We start from the raw sequence: 18,635 nt of genomic DNA on the forward strand, positions 1-18,635 counted from the left end.
CCCAAAGTCATTAATAATAATTAATATCGCCATAAGATAATCTTTACAAGCGTTATCATGCAAAAGAGAAAACCCAAAGCAACAAGCCAAACCCAAACCTAACAACACTCCCCCATGTCCTGAAAGAAAATTTCACCACCTTAACTCCCTTGTTTTACTGATTTTTATGTTACATAACATGTACAGAAAGGAAGGTGAAACATCGTCAGGACTGGCCAGCAAGCAAGAAATTCTAACTTTGAGACAAGAGGTGTCCACAAGAATCTAGGTAGTCTTTTGTATTTCCCCTCCTCCTGCAAATATAACTTCTGAGTTCCCATTTTTTTCAGTGGTGTTATTTCTACCATGTAACCCCTTCAAACATTCAATACAATTGAGCTAGACATTTCCTGTGAATCTTAATTAAGCAGAAATAGAAAGTTGCAATATGCAATTCCTGTTCCTTTCCCTCATTAGCCAATGAATTTATTCAGATACAGTTACAGGAGGATAAATGATACTCATTTGTCTTACGAATTTTGTCTACTAGAAGCTAAGATAGAGCAGAGATTATTAAATCTATGCTATTTGTGAGTGTTGAAATTTAATAGTCATGCTTTAGAATGTATTTTTGTGAACCAGAATGTAAAAATAATAAGAAGAAATGCACTATTTATATTTGTTTGGTTAAGATGAGTTGAGAATGAGGGTTTTTAATATATTTTCTAGTTTTCATTTATATAAGGATGGTTAATGTCACTATTGGTCCATTCACCTGAGGACTTACAAAGACTCACCCATTACTGCCTTACAAAACAGAAAGTATGCAGGAGAAACTTTTCAGGACACAGCTGCATGTTCATTCTTTTTTTGAGGCTAAAGTCCTTACAAAGAGTCAGAGAAACCTGAATTTTTGTAAGAACTGAGGAGTCCTGCACCTAAATCAATATAACTCATATTGTGTGCAAAGGACTACTGTATCTGTACATAAATGCAGTGGGTTAATTTGAAATATGATTTTTGAAAAACACTGGAAGACACTTGGTAACTTTTGGTGAACTGCTTGTTGAATCAGAAGTGGAGGAGTTGCCTTCTGCAAGTCTCCTCTGAACAAATACCAGAAACAAAAATAAACACAAGATTTGAAATTCCATGTATCTCCTTATTTTGTAGTGTCTCTTGAGGCAGCTCACAAGAGTGAAATACAGAAAGTGCGTGTGGGCCAGGAGTGGGCTATCCATTTTTCCTTCCCTCAGTGGGGGAGTGGCAACCGCTGTTTCTTGGCATTCACTCAGCCCTCCTGCTTTGGCATAATCAGGAGCTGGAAATGTACCGTGACTAAGTCTCTTTTATACCAAATCCAAACATTCTTGTCAACGCCAGGATTCAATTTGCATTTTCAATGCCAAGGGCCAGCAGACTAACTCTACCCTCTTGTGGTAAGTCAATCCCATAGATGAAGGGAAAAACTTATTCAGCTTAATTTAGATTACCAAGGGACAATTCTGAGATTTACTACACCAACTATAGTGAAAAAAAATTACAGAATGTGAGGAAAATGGTCCTTTTTGTTTGTTTTCTGAAGAAAGATCCGTTGTGTCAGCAACAGAAAAAGCGCTTATTACCTTCAGACAGGACTGATCTATTTTTCAGCTGCTTTTAAGATGAAAATCCTACAGTAAACCCCCCACACCTCCTCTACCAATCAAGAGTGAGTCATGCAGCCATTGCACAGTGAAAGAATTCAAAGAAAGAGAAGGTAGGGAATCAGATTGCTAGCATAGTTATGGAGATATTTCCTCAGAAATGTTAAGTCAAATTTCAAACCTTTATAAAACTTTAGTACAACAGGTTGTCAGACAGAGAGCTGAGAGAATTTCTTGATTGTATTACCTGCCAACTCAGCTTTATATTCAGTTTCATACTTGGCAGACTTTTTACCTCTCTCCACATCATTTGTCTGTCCATCTGATGCATTGTATATTTTTTTTTGGTATCTCCTCATTTTGGCTATATTTGCCCCTGAATTTTTCTTATGCATCATCTCCAGAGGAAGCACCATGACTTTGATAACCTCCTATGCACTTGTAGCTTTTTTCAAGAAAAAGACAAGCTTCTTTCTTTCTCATTCACATTTTGTTGTCACAGTTTAACTGAGCCTTCTCCCTTCTGTTCATTTGTATGCCCATGCATAGTATTTTTGACAGTTTGTTTAAAGGCCAGGCTGACATTTTGTGGAAAAACTCTCTGTCTGTCCTTCATTTATTTTCCCCTGCTCTCTGTTAATCATAAAATCCAAAACATTTCAGATTCCTATCAGCTCTATGCCTGAAAATTTCCTTTATTCTTTTGTTTTAGCATTTTTTGACAAGTTCTTTCCTTTCATATTAAATCACGATTCGTGATCCCCTCAACACCTCATGTTCACTTTCTTCTCCCTCAGCAGACAACCCAAATTCTCTTCTTCTTCTCTTATTTACTAATTTTTTTTATTTTTTGTTTTTGTGCAGACTTTGTGATTTCTCTGTCCTCTTTAATTCTGAAGATTGGTCTGATTTCACTAAGCTTTCCTCCACTTTTTATTTTTCAAGGAATAATTTTCCAGCTTTTTTTAATTTTCTGGCCTTATATCCTATACTAAATATAAAGAGGTCTTTCCATCTCCTGTGTTCTTTAATGTCTATTTAATGTGATTTTCCTTCATCTGGTGGTTGCTGCTGCCATGAGGTGTCAGGGTATTCTCTTCTTTAATACAGAACAAGGCAATAGGGATGCAATGCTAGAAATAAGTGAGCCAGAAGGGACACCCATCAGTAGCATTGTAAAGATGTGCACACCGTTGAATCACTGCATGACAATTTATCATGCCTGCACATATTAAATGGTCAGGTTAAGGGAGGCAACTGGCTCTTTTCACTAGGGTTGCATTGCTGCCGCATCCAGATGCCCTGCAAAATCTCTGCTCAGGCATTTTTTCCTTTGAGGGATGCAAAGGTTTGATGCTGTGCATCACCAGCCAGCTCAATGGCAGTGGAATGTCCAGGGCTAAACTGACACTGTCAGGTCTGGGATTATGACTGTGCTGCTCAACAGTGGAAAGGTGCAGGCAGAAGCAGTGCCCCACTGAGGCAATTACTTCCACTCCCCTCCACTGATAGAACAACACAGCACCTACCCCTCCACTCTATCAAACATGGTGACACAGAGCAAGGGTTTAACAGCTCATTCTCTTCCATCTCATGCTTTTCTCATCCACCTTCCCAGGGAGGATTTGGTGATAAGCTTCCTTTCTGAAGAGTCTAGGGATTTCTAAATGAGTGGAGATTAATGGGAAGGAGAATTGGCTATGAAATGAATTGACTGTTGAGCTAAATTCTGTAAATTGTTTTTGATTGGAATAAAGAGAGCAGAGAATTGGTGCTGTATATTTTGAGATTCACTTTTCTGACATGGACCTTTTAAAATTGGAAATAGATACTTCAAATGCATTAGAAGAGTTAAGATTCCACATGGCAAACATATGATCTACCCTGCTGTGGTTCAGCAAAAGTTCTGTCACGTTCAGCTATGGTCACAAGCTGATTCTACAACTAGACTTAAAAGAGCTCTACCCTATAACAATAATTTTTATTTAACTTTAGATTTCTCTTAGTATTTAATTTTAAAAAAAGCAAAGAAATGAAATGCAAATGAAACCACTGCCAGTGAGCAACTTAAAGGTCTCTATTTTAGACCTCTCTAGGCCTGCCTATTTGAGTACCTGTACCTACACCAGGCACAGGTCAGAGCACAGGAATCTGTCATTGTACCCACAGTGCAATGCACCCAATATTTTGTCTCTGATATTGACCAGCATTAGCAGAAAGGTGTGGAAAGTTCTCCTGCTGCTCTTTAGTTATAACATAGATTGAGCCTGGAAGTCTGAGGTTTAATGTCTCTCCCATATTTTTTTAATTTTAATTCTATTTATTCCAGCTATTATTCATGTAAATGTCCAAACTGATTAAAAAAAAAAATCCTTGCTTCATCTACACTACATAGATTTTTTTCACCCCTAAATAAAACCACCACTGTGTTCTAAACTTTGTGGATAAGAAATAGAGAGATTTCTGTGTTAATTATTTCAGGGTAGATGACACAGAAGTGTTGCGTCTTTGTGAAGCTTCTGCTCTTTTTTAAAGTACAACCCTTGTCAGATCATGATCAGTTCTAACACTTCTCTTTACTGCAGAGAGTGAATTTATGGAAGGTTAAGCTTTGTTAAGTTGCTCTAGGTGCCAGGGCTAAATTATCTCTGAAGATATTGTTTCAGGCCTCCATGAGAGGAGGAGGAGCTTTCAGAGGAATCAGTAGTTTCCACAGCTTTCAGAGGAATCAGTTGTTTTAACATATGGAAAGTTTGTAGCTCAACATTTATTGGTTGGATTTGTGTCAAGTGCAGACTTCAATGAATTTGCTAACTCAGTATCTTCCTCGGATGTTGTCAGTCTTGCTGATGCAGCAGCTGTAGCTTACTGGCTTGGTGCCATGGTGAAGGTTTAGAAACTGAGCATCTCTTGCTGGCTGATGTGGACTCACAGATGTCTGGGTGCACCGCCTTAATCTTCTCATGCTTTCCTACATGCTGTTCTCCTGGGCCAGCTCACTGCCACCTTGGTGTCCTGCCTAATGCCTGTGCGGCAATTTTGATATCCAATTCTTCAAATTCAGGATCTTCCTTTGTGCAGGCATTTTTTCTGCCCCCTTCCCTTTGACCCCAGTTTAACTAACCAGAAAGAAGAGAAATTCTTGTCTTTTCTCCAAACCTATTCCCCATGCCATTTCTTTCATCACTGTTGACGAGTCTTCCATCTTTACAGACACTCAGATTTACAACCATGAAACTACTTTTCACTCCTCACTTCCTAATATTTGGGTCCGCATTCAATTTTGTCTTCTTTGCTTCTGTAATCTTCTAAACCTACCTATTTTTCTTCTGTGTCACTCATCATTTTGCTCTCATGGCCTACCTCAACCTCCTTTTTTGCGCATTTGCTGGCACCCAGCTTCCCCTATGCAGCCTACCTAATACTCCTCAGCTAAAAATAATTTCTTCTTCCTCAGATAAATAATTGCTCCTTTTTTCTAAGTCCTCTTTTCTCTCTCACTCCTTTGACATTCAGTTCAAAAACCCTGACAGAAGTTTTGTTTCTGCTGTACCCTCATGTCTTGAATCCTGTTTTGGTTTTTTGCCCTTCCCACCCCCCCCTTTTTTCATTGCTGTATCCTCCCTTCCTATCCTTGCATGTGGAATTTGGGTCATGCTTCTTCCAGTGTGCAAACTCCCCATTTCTTTCACTTAAATCTCTGCTGACATACCATCTTTGCTGTTGTTTTACCCTAGCATTTTCTTTACTATTCTGCTTACTGTTTTCCACTGGAACTGTTTATCCTCCTCCATATCAGAAGTCACTACTCATGTAATTAGATGACTTTAACATGCTAGCTTAGCACTTGATACCATTCAATTCTGTTTATCTCTGTCTTGAACTTCTACATTTTAAATTGCATCCCCTTTCTCTGAAGTGGGTATTCTGGTACAGGAATTCTGTTTTATCACTTAATGGGTATTTCGTACTGATGTGGCTAATCTGCAGTCAGAATCACTACAAACGCCCACAAAATTATTAGTGAGATGACAAGAATAATAAATATTTCTCTTCATCCTTCTGGGGGACCACAGTGTCCAGAGTGATACTCCTTTGTTCCACGCATGTTCCAACCTTCTGCCCTGCAAGCACTCTGCTGGTTTTTTAAGTGCATCCTTTGTTGAAAATAAGAGACAGAAATTTGGCAAGCACCTTTCCACAAAGATTGGAAATAAGATTTCTGAAAAATTCACTGCTGTGGAAGTTGCATGTACAAGTTTTTTTTAGGTAGAATGTCTTGCAGAGAAAATACAGTGAATGCTTGGCACTCTCCTCTTTTATCTTTTGCCTTTAGTAGCAGTATCCTAAGAACAAGTACCGATGCTTTACCTTTCAAAAGCATGCAGCATCAGATGTGTACATTTTATATTTACAGAATTTGGGGAAAATAACCCTTCTGAAGTATAGTGGTGAACTTGTACAGCTATTTGAGAACCTTATCACTATATTAGATTCACTTAAAAACAAAAGCCTGTCTGCATAAGAAAATAAATTATATTACACACTCAGCAGTATAAGTTACTCCCACACACTTGTACTGAATGTAATTGTTAATGGCAGCAGCCACAAACTTTGTAACTGAAATGAATTTGACACGTGTGATCTGTTTGTTTTAATTATAAAAGCTGTTACTAATGATAGGAGTATTACTTTGGAACGGGCTTGTCAAACATAATTTTTCTCTCTGTAGATATTTTCAGTAAGAGATCTACTTTTCAAGCCAATAAAATTCCTTCCAGTCTAGAGATGAAACATTATATTTTGTGGAGAAGTTCTACTTCGCCTTCTGAGCATCTAGCTACATGATGTGATATATACATACATACATATTTATTTAAACATCATTCTCTTCTGCAAATCAATTCATTTTGGCTGCAATCCAAAAATATTTTGAGGCAACTTTATGCACAACTTCCACAATAAGTGGTTCCTGCTTAGGTTTCAGTCTGTCTCTTTCATGGGTAATGCACAATTAGAGCTGAGGAAATCAATCACTGTCTATTTCAAACTTGAACAGAAAGTTAATATTTTTCAGAAGAGATTTTTGAATATTCATCTTGTGACTGTTACCTGAGACTGCTGGACATGGCACACACTAGTGCCTGCACCTACACTTCCCTGTGTTCAGAAACAGCATGAATAGATCAGGAACTCCTCCATTTCAAGAATTTCTAGGAGCAGAAAAATTAAACCTGCTTTATTAATGACAAGGTTTCTTGGAAAAAAATAGTATATGATACGGACAAAAATGTGACATTTTCCCAATATATATTAGTCTACAATACTTCTGTCTCACCAAGATTCCAGTTTACATTTCCATACCCATTCTCAAATCATATATAAAATAATATGCATATGCATATGTTAGAGAGGAAACAAATATTCACAGCCATGTGGGATGAGAGAAGCTGTGAAACAGTAGCTGTAATTTAAAAAAAATGCAGATATGTATTATTTTCTCATCGGATTATTGTAGATTAAATATTATGGTTCCACAAATAAAATACAAAACAATACAAAAATAGGACAACTGTTATTTGTCTTGTAAAAATGTTTGTTGAAGGAATAAACTCCTTGAAACCTTAATGTTTACATTGCCACAGTTTAAACAAAAACATCTTTAAGGTACTTGGCTTCAAAGCTTAATCCTGTGTGTGGGAATAGCAGCTCTAGCAATGGGACCAGTTTCCTGGGCAGGTCTGATTTATATGTGATTTGTAAGGCAGACTTGCCAAGTTTATGCTCCCTGTGCAATGCTGAGGGCCAAGATCTATTTTGGTGCCAGCCAACACAGCACCACTATTTACAGACATACCTAATAAAAATGAGCCAAGCATGTGGCTCTCAGAGTTCCTGGAACAGTCACTTCTATACTTAATTATTAGACTAAAGTATTTCAATGAGATGTTTGCCAGACTGGTACAACTAAGCCCTGGTTCTAACTCTGATGAAGTTTACTGCAACGTGTATTTTATGCATCAGTGTTGACATGGGTGTGCTCATTTATAAGCATAGGTTTATTTAAAGCAATTTGGCCTGGAGGGATCTAGTACATATTTGCAGGAAAGATCATAATATTCACTGGCATATGCATGCAGATATATGCCAAAAAAAAGACAAATATCAAGTAACTGCACAAGGTTATATTATTGGCACCAGCAACTGAAGTCCAAATCTAAGGTAAATTCCCATCCATAGCCTTTCTACCATATCTACTGCTGTCTTGCTGACCTCAGTCCATAAAACTTTCAGTTAATTTGGAGAACCAGTTCCACAAAGGACAAGGCTCTATTACCCTGCTTTGAAGGACAAATAGGATTCAGATATTAGCCAGAGACAGGACTGAGTCATTTGCATCATGTGTGTGTTGCATGAGGACTAATTTCATATTCCTTCAAGATGAAAGACATGATAGTTTTACTTGTGTATAATGTATAATGTATAATGTTAAGGACATGGTCTGGTGAAGCAGGCATGCATCGAGTATCAAGTTGCCAATCAATATGTTCTCCAAGGGTTTTCCAAACACAAGCTATTCCGGTATTTATCTTTTTTTATTAAGCACCTCTTCCCTTGAAAAGCTTTTTGTGAAGAATCTTGGGTTTAGGATGACATTTCTCACAAGGAAAGAAGAGAGCTATGTCCCATGCTACATAGTGGTTTGGAGTTCTCAGGCTAGTGGTGGTGAGGCTCCAGAAGCTGAGGGTAGCAGCTTTTCATTATGAGACTTCTGTGTTTTACCATGTTTCAGAGGGAAAAAAAGAGAGGGTTTCAGGATATCCCAGATTCTTCCTAACACAAAATGAAAACAGAAGCTGAAACTTGGTGTGCCTGTGCATGTGTGTACTTATGCTGTGTAAGCGCATGTATTACTCTTATTGTTGTTTCCCAGCCACTGCTGTCACACAGTTGATGTATGGTTCTGGCTAAATATTAATTTTTTTAAGGTTAGTATTTTCTACTAATCCATCAGCAGAGGCCCATCTAGCTGCTGGATGCTCTGGGACTTAGGGACTCTGTGAGGCAGCTGTAATCTGCTTTTTGTATAGACTGTTTCGTGCCAGACATAGATAATTTTCACAAATTCCTAGACAGTAGTGTCTTGTGAAGACACAAAATGTCCAGATGTGAACTGAGGTCTATATTCTAAGCTGGGGAAAATGGTGTAGCACTGACTTTACCTCTGCTATGCTGAAGTACATGCAAAACCACAGTTTGCATTTGACCCACCACTTAGAACAGCACCACAGTCCTTGGTTGCAGATCCTTTGAACCATTCTGGGTATATGGCAAACTGAGCAATTTCTATTTGTCATGAGGCCACTATATGAAAGCCACATTTCTGTTTTCCAATGAGGAAAATTTTGCTAGTGAATGCTCTGGGTGAATTACAGAACTTAGGCATTCGGTAAAAATGCCTTCAATTCCTTGCAAAAGGCTCCATGCAGATGCTAGCCTGCAACTTTCAACATGTAAGTATGAAATATCATGCCAGGGGCATATCTTACAAATTACTGTTTAGGGAACAGTGTCATAATCAAGGGAGGAGAAGAAAGAAGCTTTCTATGTAACAAAAAAGTTGTCCAGTACTCTTGCCAGAATTTAAATCTGATTGTGCAGGTCTCCCATGTTTGATGATGTGGTTCACTGAACTTCATACCTGAATAAGTTGTGTTGTTTTTTTTTAATTGATAATAAATAATTTTTTATTTTAAAAATAATGAATAATGGTCAGCTGAATTTCAATGTGAAACATGCCATGTGATGTCATAAAACAACTCATTTTAAGAGCAGGTACCATAAAAATGTTTTTGATGCAGTGGTCGTTGTGTTAAAAAAGATACAATCATCACCTCCTAAAGACAGAAGAAGTTTAGAAATTACTTTCTGTTGCTATCAATGCAAATAGTTTATGCATTCTCTCTTTCCAACTACCTAGAGAAACTGCAGCCTTTTCCTTTGAGCAAGCAGTAGAACAAGTAGGAATTCATCAACTGTCTAAGACTCCTGATTGTCAAGATTCTCATCATTAGAGAAACAGTGTTGTTTTCAGGATAAAGCTGGAGATCCACCACCTGAACTTCTTACACCTCTTCCTACATTGCTACTGATCTTTTGATGTGACCGTAGGGAAGCTGTGTTATTTATGCAATGCCTTAATTATACTGTTTGGAAATAGAACATAAGGACATTTTCTTTTCTTTGTTCAGCCTCTAAACATTTTTCAATTAAGAATACTATGTGGCTGCAATCTAGGGAGTATTGACCTCAGCTGCAAGCTTTCTGCTAAATTCAGCTTGTTTTATCAGAACATCTAAAAGTAAAGGATTATTAAATGCTGCTGATGTATTTTAAAAAAGCCTTTCACTTTGAAGTGCATCAGGTTCCAAATGCTATTTACTCCACAGAGGCTTACAGATCTTAGGATGACTTTTTGTTCACAGTTTTCTAGTGCCTGAAATACTTTGAAAATTCTTGTTGTTATATTTTCACATTAGCCAGAAGCTCCAAGATGACCCTGGAGCAAACTCTTGCAAATCTTTGAAACTCGGCAAGGGCCTCTGAGGCCCAGATTCTATTCAGCAGACAAGTCTTGTGTGTGGCTTTGTGTTTTATAGCAGAGTTTCCCACAGTTCCACTTTTAATATCTTTTAAAAATTATTTTAGAATAAGCCAAAGAAGGAGAAATTGCCTAATAACATAACAAAAAGCCTGAAAGAAGCAAAATAGTCTGTGATTTAAAACATGGCACTGCAGCTTTAAATACCTTATCAAATTGTTGAATCCAAGCCAAACTTCAATCATATTTGCAGATTTGAGTTTAAATAAACACCACTGAAGTTGAAAATGGAAAACTCTCACTTCACTGTTTATATTTCAGAAAAGCCAGTTCTGGAGGACAACTCTGTTGTGAGTAATAGTTTCAGACTTATTTTGTTTTATACTCGCTTTACATTTGGGCATAGAGGTAAACCACTATATGTAGTTATGCCAATGATATGACCAGAAATTCAGTATGTACTGCTTGTGTTTCTACATAACACGACTAGAGCATCTTTCTGAAGAGGAATTGCTTCTTTAATGTGGTAATGTTTGCATGAAAATATAGAAGGTTATATAAAATATGTATAAGGCATACTTAAGTTCCTATCTCATTTTTTTCACTTTCCCTTAGACCTCTGTGCCAATGTCTTCCTCTGCATCAGTCAACAACAACCTGGCTTTCTATTGGAACACTGATGTCTTATGAGGGTTCACGGAGGTCTGTGACACAGTACTAAAACCGTGTTTACACTTCTGTGTGAAAAACTTTTCAAAATGTTGCAGTTCAGGCAGACAGTGCTAAACTAAATATTGTACTGACAGAAGCTTAGTGGAAGACCTCAGCAAAACAAGTACCTGCTCACCATTCCCAAGGCATGTGGTTCTGCTAGCTTGTTGCCAGAGTTCTCTCTTTTTCCACAGTTGGTAAGATGGGTTTCAGCACTCTCTCAATGACCAACCCAGCATTAATAATTAGCATCATATCTGGAAGGCTACTGACCTTTTCCAGACCAAGGCTTAGCTCTCTAGACATTCATATCCCCAATGATGTGTTAGAAGTCTTGCCCATCATGCCTATTTTTCTAACATTTCAGTAGCAGCACAGATTCATAAAATGCTCTATTTTATATAAGTGTAGATAAAGAGGCTTTGAAATTTTCTCATTCTTTATGGTTATTGACACTTTTACATGTTTTGTCAGGATTTCTTCGGTTACAGCCTGAGGGCCACAGTCATAACTGTGCTTTATTATGAAGGTGAATAGATCCTGCTGTCACAACAAGGAAAAAAACATAATTGAGGTTGCAGGTACCATAGACTTCATTGTCACTAAATTATATTCAGTTTTGGACTATATTTGAGGCAATTATTCCCACTCATGATTGCTTTTGTATAATGGCATAGTCATGAATGAGTGAGAGCTAAAATGCTCTGTGTATGACTACATGAATGCTCACAATCCATTGCACTTCTTACCAGACATTTCCTGACACCCGACATTTTCAAGGAATCTTATCTTTCAACAAGATTTGTAACAGGCAATTCAAGTCATACAGACACTCATATCTTAAGCATCCTTTCCCCTGACCTTGACAAATGCAGTCTTGTCTGGTCAGAGCCTTTGAGAATGCCACTTTAATGATCATTTTCCCAGCCTGTTGCTTTGATCTTGATACCCCTTCTCTTAGGGCACAATTGGCTCCTTACCTCCCCCTCAAACAAAAGTGATATCTCTTCAAAGACCATTCATGGCTTTCTTCCACCTATTTCTTATTCATTATCACAACATCAACTTCCACCTCTGATTGACTTGTAGTGTTAACCTTTATGTTGCTTGCTGCAAAAATTTTCAAACAAGACTATTTTAATACTTGCTTTTAATTGGCCCCTCACAGCTGGAGATGTTTTAGCTCTGACAGTCACTTATTAGTTCTCTTTTTAGTCTAAGCAGTTTTGTTGGGTTTTTTCTTTCCCCAAAAGCATGGTGAAAAATGCTTTAATGCTGATGGTGTGCCAATACTCTTAATGTATGCCCACAATGCCTATATCCTTCTCTTCTGTCCTGCCTTATGTATGCATGGTTTTTGTTTTGAGTAGGTCCTGTCCTCGGAGGTTTTCCACTAGGGTCCTTAAATATGGCCAAAATATTTGACTGCTCCAGCAACACAAATCAAAGTAACAAAGATCTCTTCCTCTCCTAATTATGTGTAAAGTTTTCATAACAGCTGATTTTAAAAAGCATCCATTTCATAACCCCCTCAGGTGGGCCATATCCATCCCACCTTACCCTGACATGAGTAAATTTGCATTAAGTGAAAAAGTCATGTGCATCCTCTTCAAACTTATGATCCAATGCCAACAAAATTATTCATATGAGCATTTTTGTGTTGCCAAAAGGGAATTCCAGTTGGGTTTGGTTATGACTTTCAAGAAGGTAGTTGAAATACACCTACAAAACACTTTTTTAGTCAGAAAACACTGCTTGCCCATTGTGGTTGCACTAAGGGGTTTTACCAGCACAACTGTGATAACAGAAAATCTACGGTGCAGAAAAGGGCTGAAAACTTACCAAAGACCCCCTGAAAAAACTGAGCAGTGACAGCCTGGTTCCGTTGACATTCACAAAGATTTTGACATTATCATGACTAAAGATATTTCAGATATTAAGGTTTTCACAAAAGATGTTTATGAAGTCTCATACATGGAGGCCATAAACTGGGAGCATATCATAACATCCATCCCTATAAATGTCATGAATCTACATCCACATTCTTTTAATGATGTTTCTGATGTAGGCCAAAGTCAGAGCTGATATGAGTACCAAAAGAAAAAAGAATTTATATATATATATATATATATTTCATTTCAGTGATCTGTTTTATATTTCTAACACCAAGGAAAGCTGAACCCCTCAGAAAGGGTAGTAAAGAGATAAGAAGATAATTGCAAGACATTCCCTTGAAATTCAACTGAGAAGCTGTAGAATTTCAAGGGAAATATGAGGCTATTTGAACACAGCCACCTACCTAAACCAAAAGAAGTTTCCAGTCCCTGAGCTGTTTTAATTTTGTGGGGTTTGTTCAGACAACTAAAGTGGTAATCAATAAGATTATTTAACCCCTCAACCTGGTTTTTGTGATAAAAGTTCAGAGTTGAGAATGGCCAGACCACAGGCTGTTCTAAGAGTTGATCTGGGTATATGTTGGATTGAAGTAGAAATTAGTTATCTGGTGAATCAAGGAAATCTACTTAAAACATAAATATAAACAAAATAGCTCAAATTTTTGTCCAAATGGTAGAGAGATAATATATATAAGTTTAATCTTATATAGGTGGCAGGTACATGAAACATTTTAAAATTTTTAGTCAAGTTTTGCCTGGGGACTTCTGACTTCAGAAGAAAAATGAAGGTGATCTTACAAAACATGGGAGGAAAGTTAAGTGATCCTTGTTAAAGCAATGATCCTTTCAATGATTCCTCTCTTAGCTGAACAATTTTGTTGTGTACTTCATTTACTTCAGTTTTGTGCATAAAGAAAAAGAAATCTGAGTCAGGATAGCAGGGGGGAAATCACTAGAGTGAAAATAAAAATAGAATCTTTTGTAACTTTCATGCTGACTTTTACTTTAGCAGTGTGCCAAAAACAGGGGCTTCTGAAGACATTCCAAAAGAATGGCTTTTTAATTATCCTACTGTTATATTGCTCAGTCATGAATCTTTTTGACAGTCTAAGTGCAAAAAGCTAAGAAAATGTATTTATAATCTTCACTCTTTTTCTTCTCTCATGCATGTTTTTTTTCCCATATTGGAGTAATAAATGCTGGCATCATAATAGGAAGACACATTGAATGGTTCACTAGTGAGTTGAAAGAGCTGAAGGCAGAGACTTGATCCAGAGGAAAGGGGTGTCTGTGATTGATGAGACAACAGTGACTTGAAACCAGGAGCAGGACTAAACAACTTAGGGTTTTTGGGCTTTTGTTAGTACTTGATCTTTCTTGCTTGGGGGACAATGATTTCAGTAGGATTCAAGCCACTTGTCCAGGTCTTTAGAAAGACCTGGTTGTGGCATGGCCTCCAGCAGAGCTTCTCAACACCCCCCAGCCCCAGCAGATGGGGTGTCTGCAGCCAGGGACTGCTGAGTGTGCACACTGAGCTCCGCACAAGAAGAAGGTGCTGTTCCTGCCACACTTCCTCAGCAAACCCATCTTGCTGATCAGTATGGGAAAAGGCTGGAGCAGAGCTTGAAGAATAAAGGAGATGGGGATTCCCCAGCACTGCCTCTGCACTGCCGCATAGCAGGAGCGTTTCTCCTGCTGCACATAGCTGGGCTCAGCAGGGTCAGAGCTGGCAGTGGACTGCACTGCTCTGGCTGCACAGACTTGCTGAGTGTGCTGTGGCATCCCAGACAAAGATTAAGTTCAGATTAATATGCAAGCACAATTCTGGTTTACTTGTTATGAAGGGGACAAACTACCCTCACAATCTGCTAAGATTTTTCATAACTTTCATGTTCATATTTGATTTCTGCAGTTAAATAGACATCATGTTTGATAACAAGTCCATAGACCACAGCATCAGCTAATAAAATAATTTGAAAATTCTTTTGGAATTTCCTCTGCATGATGTGTATGGGTAATTGAACAGCCCACTCTTTAGTTTTAAACATTGCAATTACTTTTGACAATATCCTTACCTCAATCGAAGTTGCACCAGAGAGTTCTAGCATTATTTCATAGGGAATGAAAAGACTGTAGAAGGAAAAACTCTCATCTCTGATAAGATATACCTATATTAATGAATTGTCACTCTTTTTCTGGGAGATAACATTGTATTTCTTGCCAGTGTTCAAAGTTTAAATCAAGTGCATTCAAGTAATTATTATAATAAATGTAAAAAGAACTTATACCAAATGTAAGGGCTTGTCATCTTACAAGTGGCTCCTGTGAATTTAATTACGAACAGCAGATAAAATACTAATGTTTCTCATTCTGAGATTTTTTTAACTTTCTGCTGCAACTGGGGCCATGGGTTTAAACTCAATTATATGTTCACATCTAAAGAAAATTTGCATAACTAAATATAAAATGCTGAATTACCAAAGAAATGCATTAATACTCATATATATATATATATATATATATCGTTCACATTATTGTAGATTTCACAAAAAAACCTATTTGTGACTTCAGTTTTTGCTTTATCAATTGGACCTAGAAAAAAATCTGAAGAGCATATTACTTAACATTTCCTTAGTAATAATAATTAAATATCTATAGCACCTGTTTTAAGTGTTCTAAGAATGGAGAGCCAAAACATTATTCCTTGAATATCTTTAATTCAGTCTGTTCCCTTGAACTTCAAAATGCCCAATGACCTTGCAAATATTTAAACATAAGTATGATCTTGACAGTAGTTGTTTGTATCCTGTCTTATGTGTCAGTATAGTAGACAGAGAGTAAAAAAAGACACCTTTCCCCCAAAATCTGTTCTTTAGAAAAGCTGACCTTGTTTTTTCTCTAACATCAGAGATTTTTTTCCTGTTTTGTTTTATGGTTAGAAAACATTTCTTTCCTCTCTGCTTTCATAAGAATGGTTGGAATCAGTTCATCTGTGCAGTCTGAGATATGCCCTGCATTTTAGGTATTTTATCAGCTTAGGACACACTTTTTCCAGTCTGTTTGCCTGCCAGAAACTTACATTCAAATTTATCTGCGAAATAGAACTACAAAGCAATTAATAATTTCAGAGATCCTGACCAGGTTCTGTCCTTGCCTTATGTTCTGTCCTTGTCTCACAGATGGGATCTAGGAAAGTTTAAGCATTTTTGGCAGGAGCTGAAATACCTTGGCTGCAAAGATTAGGAGATTTGGGCAGTTTGGGGTGTGTTTTTTTTCTTCTCTCCTATTTTCTTTTTAGAGTACACACAATGCCTGATGGGACTTAGGTCATGACCTGTTTCATCTTGCAGTTCACACTGGCTTTAGCTGGGATTTTCTTCCTATTTGTATTAGATAGGAGTTTTTCCCTAGCAGCTGGGCATTCAATTTTTGTAAGCCTTCAGGTCCATCCTTTCTAGGAGCCTTCAGGAGTCCTAGCCTTTAGTTTCTGGTTTTGCCTTTCTATAAAGGTTATCAATGTGTGAAGTTCTGGTTAAAGGTTTATATTCCTACAGCATTTGCTTTGCTTAAGTAAGTCTGTGCTGAAACTTCTGTAAACATCTTAATATAGTTCCCTAAGACATGAGGCTTGATATTTTATCTTTTTTTAGTACAGATTTTATTGGCAAAATATATGCCTGATAAAATTTAATAGAACTTTTCTGGTTTTGGTTTAAAAGAATGCTCAAAGCACGGATAAACTTGACAAGTGACTTTGAAATTTTCTGTAGGTGCTTAATGCCTGGAAGTAAAGATACAATATCTGTCTGAGGATCTTCTTGCAAGAAAAAAAGTTAAACCTTGTACTGGTTCTGTTTCATGTACTTATTCAGATCATCTTTAATGGGCACTATTCACCACTTTATATATATATATATTAAAGGCTCAGAAATCTACACAAAGCCTTAAAAATTACTTTTCTCAAATTTTAATAAATTACATATTCCTTATGTACAGAGCTGGTTTTATATAAACGTTGAGATGCCAAAGAAAAAATAAGGAAGTAGCACAAATTTAGAAAATTCTTCTGATATTTTATTTTCAGAAACATCAAAGTCTAGAAAAGCAACCACAGTTTAGCAAGACCAAAAGCCAGACCATCTGGCTTTTTTTGCATCAGTTTCTCTGTGACTCCATTCCAGAAAGTTCTTGCTCTAATAAAGAATGTTGCACTGCTGATAACAGTACCCTTTAGCCCTTAGGTGTCATAACACAATGAGGGTAAGGTATTGATAGTGTTATCTCATCATTGGATTTTGGTGGCTTGAGGGGATATAACAGCAGGATCCCAGTACCCACAAAGAACCTTCTGGCATTATTTCCTACTAGACTTCCCAGGTGTCCAGGTGCTTCCATCTTTTTTCAGCTCCTCTCACCCTGCCACCACCTCTTTCCCTTCAGCTACAGTCCTTTCCATCACCCCCTGACCAAAGCAGATTCCTTTCAAGGAAAGAATTCCACTTCTGAATTCTGTTACTTTCCTCTTATTTCAAGTAATTCTGGTACTGTCTTTTCTTCCATCAGTGTTCTCCCTTAGGGGAATTCTTCAAGCCTTAATTCTCACACCACCCTTTTTCAAATAGCTTAAGATTTAATGCAAAAAACCTGTTGATCAGCTTATGTTACCAGCTACAGTTATTTTTATCCAGGGTGTTTAGGAAGTCTTATGCTTGCCTTTGCAGGTTGTAAAGTTGTGGGTTTTGCCTCCATGAAATATCCTTAGTGTAATTTTTGCTTTGCCTAGAGCTACACTCAATCAATCCCCCATGCATTTATCCTGGAAAACACAGAGCTGCTTCACACCTCTGAACACCTATAGCTCTCTGAAATCATAAGTCTGAAGATCATCATCCTGAACTATTTAATAAGTTTGCATTTGGGGCTTCCATTTATCAATCCTTTTTTTATTAGACCCTTCTTTTTTCCTGGCTGTTTCTCCAGCTGAACTCTGTAGAAGTTGCCTATATGACATATGCCTTCACAGTGTGCAAGAAGGGGGGGGGCTTCTGCCTAATCTTTACACTGTAATAAAAACTAGTCAAAATACAGGATGAAAATAGTTTTTTGTATGTATTCCTTGAGCAAACTAGCAATGCCAGAAGTCTTGTACCATCTATTTCCAGTTTCCAAGTTCCCCACTTTAAAATTTCTGTCAAACATCCATGCAGTTTTGTCTGCTTTCTGCTGCTGTTAACTAGACTTCAAACTAGTGTTCAAATATGCCCATGAAATTTTGAGTTAGTTTTCATGGGCCATGCTTGTCAGTGAAGTTGATGAAATAAGAGAAACAGTTCCCATCAGGTACCAAATCATACTTTGATCTTCAACACATGCCTAGAGCTTGAGATGGCACAAATGAAATTACTATCAAGACAATTTTGTCTCAGCTTCTGAATTCTGACTGCATTCAGACAATACTGAAGTAATGAGTTCTAAAAACTCTAAAAACCATCAGTAAGCCTAAGATTTGCTTGAATTCCATTCTTCACATACACTGAAAAAGCTAAAGGATTTTCAATATTTTAGAGCATTTTTTTCACTTTAGACTGAAATCTTCCTTCATGTCTCACATTTCATGGCTGTTAGAGCTGTGGCAAGATTGCATTTTTTCAGGATTGCCCCAGTTGCAGGGGGAGCAAACCTCTACATGTGCTTCTACACAGCTATGGGCTGCTGCTCAGCTCGTGTATGTGCAGGCTGCCAGAGAGCCAAGGTGACTACTGATGCTGTCAGCCCGCACCAGTGTGCAGAGATGTCCTTTCT

The sequence above is a fragment of the Passer domesticus genome, chromosome 3 (assembly GCF_036417665.1).
Source record: "Passer domesticus isolate bPasDom1 chromosome 3, bPasDom1.hap1, whole genome shotgun sequence".
Lineage (NCBI taxonomy): Eukaryota > Metazoa > Chordata > Aves > Passeriformes > Passeridae > Passer > Passer domesticus.